This window comes from Schistocerca piceifrons, unplaced genomic scaffold (assembly GCF_021461385.2).
Source record: "Schistocerca piceifrons isolate TAMUIC-IGC-003096 unplaced genomic scaffold, iqSchPice1.1 HiC_scaffold_92, whole genome shotgun sequence".
NCBI classification, from domain to species: Eukaryota; Metazoa; Arthropoda; class Insecta; order Orthoptera; family Acrididae; genus Schistocerca; species Schistocerca piceifrons.
Genome location: NW_025729190.1, coordinates 6,029 through 12,500, shown reverse-complemented (window position 1 = coordinate 12,500; position 6,472 = coordinate 6,029). Strand labels below are relative to the sequence as shown.

At 56.7% G+C, this 6,472-nt stretch overlaps 2 non-coding genes and 1 pseudogene across 2 annotated transcripts; all 3 read right to left on the bottom strand.

The window, feature by feature from the left end:
* The window catches only part of LOC124771303, a 4,224-nt pseudogene extending 3,050 nt beyond the window's left edge, over positions 1 to 1,174 (bottom strand).
* A 189-nt stretch (positions 1,175 to 1,363) lies between these two features.
* Positions 1,364 to 1,519, bottom strand: LOC124771306. The gene has a single exon (XR_007013336.1). It is a non-coding gene; the product is annotated as a 5.8S ribosomal RNA (ribosomal RNA).
* Positions 1,520 to 1,864: 345 nt separating this feature from the next.
* LOC124771301 lies at positions 1,865 to 3,772 on the bottom strand. The gene has a single exon (XR_007013334.1). It is a non-coding gene; the product is annotated as a small subunit ribosomal RNA (ribosomal RNA).
* Between the last annotated feature and the right edge of the window lie 2,700 nt (positions 3,773 to 6,472).

Genomic DNA, 6,472 nt, shown 5'->3' with positions numbered 1-6,472 from the left:
TGACTTCGTCCTGGCCAGGCATAGTTCACCATCTTTCGGGTCCCAACGTGTACGCTCTAGGTGCGCCTCACCTCGCAATGAGGACGAGACGCCCCGGGAGTGCGGAGGCCGCCGCCCCGTGAAGGGCGGGGAAGCCCCATCCTCCCTCGGCCCGCGCAAGGCGAGACCTTCACTTTCATTACGCCTTTAGGTTTCGTACAGCCCAATGACTCGCGCACATGTTAGACTCCTTGGTCCGTGTTTCAAGACGGGTCGTGAAATTGTCCAAAGCTGAAGCGCCGCTGACGGGAGCGATTATTCCCGCCCGAGAGCATCCCGAGCCAACAGCGGCGCGGGTCCGGGGCCGGGCCAGGTAGGTCCGTCATCCGGGAAGAACCGCGCGCGCTTGCCGGGAGCCCGAGCGCCCAAAGGGGCGAATCGACTCCTCCAGATATACCGCCGGGCAGCCAGCCAGGACACCGGGGCTCTGCCCAACAGACGCGAACCGAGGCCCGCGGAAGGACAGGGCTGCGCACCCGGGCCGTAGGCCGGCACCCAGCGGGTCGCGACGTCCTACTAGGGGAGAAGTGCGGCCCACCGCACACCGGAACGGCCCCACCCCGCGGCGAGTGGAAAGGCAACCGGACACGACCCCGCCGCGGATTGCTCCGCGCGGGCGGCCGGCCCCATCTGCCGAGGGCGGAGGCCAGTGGCCGGATGGGCGTGAATCTCACCCGTTCGACCTTTCGGACTTCTCACGTTTACCCCAGAACGGTTTCACGTACTTTTGAACTCTCTCTTCAAAGTTCTTTTCAACTTTCCCTCACGGTACTTGTTCGCTATCGGTCTCGTGGTCATATTTAGTCTCAGATGGAGTTTACCACCCACTTGGAGCTGCACTCTCAAGCAACCCGACTCGAAGGAGAGGTCCCGCCGACGCTCGCACCGGCCGCTACGGGCCTGGCACCCTCTACGGGCCGTGGCCTCATTCAAGTTGGACTTGGGCTCGGCGCGAGGCGTCGGGGTAGTGGACCCTCCCAAACACCACATGCCACGACAGGCGGCAGCCTGCGGGGTTCGGTGCTGGACTCTTCCCTGTTCGCTCGCCGCTACTGGGGGAATCCTTGTTAGTTTCTTTTCCTCCGCTTAGTAATATGCTTAAATTCAGCGGGTAGTCTCGCCTGCTCTGAGGTCGTTGTACGAGGTGTCGCACGCCACACCGCCAGCCGGCTGTGCACGCTACCGAGAAAGTACCGGTATGCGAACCGCCAGGCGACGGGCGCGCATCGCACGTTTGAGGAGACGCGGCCGGCCCCACAGGCGGCCCGCGACACTCCCAGGTCTGCGAAGCGGGGCAAACGCCGCGCGCTTCAGTATACGTAGCCGACCCTCAGCCAGACGTTGGCCCGGGAACGGAATCCATGGACCGCAATGTGCGTTCGAAACGTCGATGTTCATGTGTCCTGCAGTTCACATGTCGACGCGCAATTTGCTGCGTTCTTCATCGACCCACGAGCCGAGTGATCCACCGGTGATCTTTTCTCAGTTTCCGCCGTCTCTTTCGAGACGGTCGCATAGGCGGGAGTGAGGCGTGTGGCGGCCCCTGTTCCAGCGTTCTGTGTCCAACGGCCTCACGGCCGACGGGCGTCGTACGGCTCCACACCGGAGCGGACAGGCACTCGGGCGAAAGTCATTCAAAACCGGCGCCAGGCGCCAGGTGCCGCAGGCCAGCCGCTCCAGCGCTTCAGCGCTCGTACCACACAACATTGCCGCTAGTTTTGAGAGGCACGCGTGGTTCCGCACGCGGCGCACGGCTACGGCGAGCCGTACAGGTAGCGTGTTGCGCGACACGACACGCACATCGAAAGACATGCAGTCTAGTCGGTAATGATCCTTCCGCAGGTTCACCTACGGAAACCTTGTTACGACTTTTACTTCCTCTAAATGATCAAGTTTGGTCATCTTTCCGGTAGCATCGGCAACGACAGAGTCAATGCCGCGTACCAGTCCGAAGACCTCACTAAATCATTCAATCGGTAGTAGCGACGGGCGGTGTGTACAAAGGGCAGGGACGTAATCAACGCGAGCTTATGACTCGCGCTTACTGGGAATTCCTCGTTCATGGGGAACAATTGCAAGCCCCAATCCCTAGCACGAAGGAGGTTCAGCGGGTTACCCCGACCTTTCGGCCTAGGAAGACACGCTGATTCCTTCAGTGTAGCGCGCGTGCGGCCCAGAACATCTAAGGGCATCACAGACCTGTTATTGCTCAATCTCGTGCGGCTAGAAGCCGCCTGTCCCTCTAAGAAGAAAAGTAATCGCTGACAGCACGAAGGATGTCACGCGACTAGTTAGCAGGCTAGAGTCTCGTTCGTTATCGGAATTAACCAGACAAATCGCTCCACCAACTAAGAACGGCCATGCACCACCACCCACCGAATCAAGAAAGAGCTATCAATCTGTCAATCCTTCCGGTGTCCGGGCTGGTGAGGTTTCCCGTGTTGAGTCAAATTAAGCCGCAGGCTCCACTCCTGGTGGTGCCCTTCCGTCAATTCCTTTAAGTTTCAGCTTTGCAACCATACTTCCCCCGGAACCCAAAAGCTTTGGTTTCCCGGAGGCTGCCCGCCGAGTCATCGGAGGAACTGCGGCGGATCGCTGGCTGGCATCGTTTATGGTTAGAACTAGGGCGGTATCTGATCGCCTTCGAACCTCTAACTTTCGTTCTTGATTAATGAAAACATACTTGGCAAATGCTTTCGCTTCTGTTCGTCTTGCGACGATCCAAGAATTTCACCTCTAACGTCGCAATACGAATGCCCCCGCCTGTCCCTATTAATCATTACCTCGGGTTCCGAAAACCAACAAAATAGAACCGAGGTCCTATTCCATTATTCCATGCACACAGTATTCAGGCGGGCTTGCCTGCTTTAAGCACTCTAATTTGTTCAAAGTAAACGTGCCGGCCCACCGAGACACTCAATAAAGAGCACCCTGGTAGGATTTCAACGGGGTCCGCCTCGGGACGCACGAGCACGCACGAGGCGGTCGCACGCCTTCAGCTCGCCCCACCGGCAGGACGTCCCACGATACATGCCAGTTAAACACCGACGGGCGGTGAACCAACAGCGTGGGACACAAATCCAACTACGAGCTTTTTAACCGCAACAACTTTAATATACGCTATGGAGCTGGAATTACCGCGGCTGCTGGCACCAGACTTGCCCTCCAATAGATACTCGTTAAAGGATTTAAAGTGTACTCATTCCGATTACGGGGCCTCGGATGAGTCCCGTATCGTTATTTTTCGTCACTACCTCCCCGTGCCGGGAGTGGGTAATTTGCGCGCCTGCTGCCTTCCTTGGATGTGGTAGCCGTTTCTCAGGCTCCCTCTCCGGAATCGAACCCTGATTCCCCGTTACCCGTTACAACCATGGTAGGCGCAGAACCTACCATCGACAGTTGATAAGGCAGACATTTGAAAGATGCGTCGCCGGTACGAGGACCGTGCGATCAGCCCAAAGTTATTCAGAGTCACCAAGGCAAACGGACCGGACGAGCCGACCGATTGGTTTTGATCTAATAAAAGCGTCCCTTCCATCTCTGGTCGGGACTCTGTTTGCATGTATTAGCTCTAGAATTACCACAGTTATCCAAGTAACGTGGGTACGATCTAAGGAACCATAACTGATTTAATGAGCCCATTCGCGGTTTCACCTTAATGCGGCTTGTACTGAGACATGCATGGCTTAATCTTTGAGACAAGCATATGACTACTGGCAGGATCAACCAGGGAGCTGCGTCAACTAGAGCTGAGCAGCCGGCCGCCCGGGAGTGTGTCCCGGGGGCCCGCGCGAACACGCAAGCGTCCGCTCAATCATTCTGCAAACAGGAGGAGGCTGAGCTCCCCTGCACAATACACCTCGAAACCCTCTCAGGTCCCGGCGGCGCGCAGCGCCGTCCCAAGTACTTGGTCGGGTTCGAGAGAGGCGCAATCGCCCGGAGTTAGGCGAGTAGACGCTTTCGGTGCGACCACCCGTGCTCCCAACTGAGCTTGCCGCTGCCGACAGAGGCCCGGGAGCGTGCTGTCGTGGCATTGCCGGCGGGAGACAACACGCGCCACCTACGGTGACCGGCAGCTCCAACGCCAGCGCCACAGAAGGACAAAAGCCCCACTTGGGTGCCGAAGCGAACTCTCCCAGCACAGCGCACGCGCCAACACATCCGCACAGCTGCGATACAAACCACCAGCGAGAACCGCTGGGGCGACCGAGCAGCAGACGGCGTCGCGGCGCCGAGCGCCGGGCGGCGGCGCATCCTCAACGCACACAGTCCTCAATCGGACCAGCACACTGAAGATGTCCACCGCGCTTCGCACCGGGCCCGCGAGGACCTACTTTGGCCGCACGGCGCCGCGCGCAGGGTGCGCCGGCGCGCAGCTGCGACGCCTGCCGCGTCCGTCGGCCGGCGCGCCTGCCACTGGCCGCCCCCACCAGCCGGCTGTAGCGCGTGCGCCCACGCACCGCGCGGCCAGCACGCCGGGAGGCGCCCCCTCACCGGCCGGGGACGGTCCCACCCAGCCACCGCCGCGTATCGCTTCACACCCAGATGCCGTTCAGTTTCGTCGGCATGGTGGGTATCGCTGGAACAACCGGTTAGTACCTCAACCTATCGTCGCCATCACCGATTCACCCCTAGCGAGAACAACCGCACCACAACAGGTTACCATTTGTTCATTTGCGTAACTTCACCAGAAAACGCAGGCGTCCATCGCCATTTGCAACTTCAACGATTATTGCATGCCTGTGTCAGGTGTCACGCCACACTACGTCTGCCCACATACACGCAACAAAATGTGCACGCCTAGACAATACGTGGAAGGTGGCCCCCGTACGTATGCGATGTCCATTGCTCGAACGACTGTCAACCGGCCTCTGTAGCATGTCGCAGATATGGAACGCGGTGCACCATGCCATCACGGTGTGTGAGGAGAGACGACTAGGTCCGAATACATCAACAGACAGCTCATGCTGATCGCCATCCACGGCGTCCGTTCCTCCCACACGTCTCTATGGCGTACCACACTGCAATCCAGCTCTCATAGGGAGACGACACGTAGCTGCGTGCACAATATTTGCACTGTATGGTCCGCCGTTTTTGGGCGCAGTCGTTGTGCGGTCACACATGTGCCACGATGTATCATTCAGTACATAAGGACGAATGTGCAGTACAGATTGTGGTTCACGCGTACGACATCAGCGGACAGTTGACACAGGCCGCACCACAACGTAGCCTGAGTACGTCGCATGCGAAGGGCATTGAACATGCAAACTTCTCACCAACCAGCTTGCGAAGGCAGGGGGCAAGGTGGGGACGTGGGGAGGGGCGGCATGTACGTCCTGCTGCCATCCACATTACAGTGTACAGCAGGAGCATGTGGAAAGTGAGCAAGACTTGCAAGGTGTTTAACATGAAGCGATACACAGGGGTGCGGGCAGTGCGAGTAGCGAACTATATTGCGAGGGTTGCGGGTGGGCAACACTACAGTAATTGAACGAGTCGTATAACAATTACAGAGCAGGTTTAGGCGACAACGTGGGTTACGTTAAGGCGACAACATGGGTTAGGTTAAGGCACAACATGGGTTAGGTTAAGGCACAACATGGGTTAGGTTAAGGCACAACATGGGTTAGGTTAAGGCACAACATGGGTTAGGTTAAGGCACAACATGGGTTAGGTTAAGGCACAACATGGGTTAGGTTAAGGCACAACATGGGTTAGGTTAAGGCACAACATGGGTTAGGTTGAGGCACAACATGGGTTAGGTTAAGGCACAACATGGGTTAGGTTGAGGCACAACATGGGTTAGGTTGAGGCACAACATGGGTTAGGTTGAGGCACAACATGGGTTAGGTTAAGGTACAACATGGGTTAGGTTAAGGTACAACATGGGTTAGGTTAAGGTACAACATGGGTTAGGTTAAGGTACAACATGGGTTAGGTTAAGGTACAACATGGGTTAGGTTAAGGTACAACATGGGTTAGGTTAAGGTACAACATAGGTTAGGTTAAGGTACAACATAGGTTAGGTTAAGGTACAACATAGGTTAGGTTAAGGTACAACATAGGTTAGGTTAAGGTACAACATAGGTTAGGTTAAGGTACAACATAGGTTAGGTTAAGGTACAACATAGGTTAGGTTAGGTTAGGTTAGGTTACACGTTGTTGTACGGAAAGGTGTAGGGGGGGGGGGGGGCGGGGGCGGCAGGTTCGTTGATAGTGATTATAGTAAGTGAATGCTTGTGACATGATCAGATTTGTCACGTCAGGATGCACCTTTGGCTTATTAGAGGCGGCGCTCCAATTCTATGCTTGTGTGAGACCTGTGTCTTTGACTCATGTCATTGTTTGTGCGCTGTGACAGGAGGTACTATTGTGATGTTGGGTGCACCGTTGTATAGGACATGTGTGGGTGTTGGTGCCTGGTCTGCGCAAT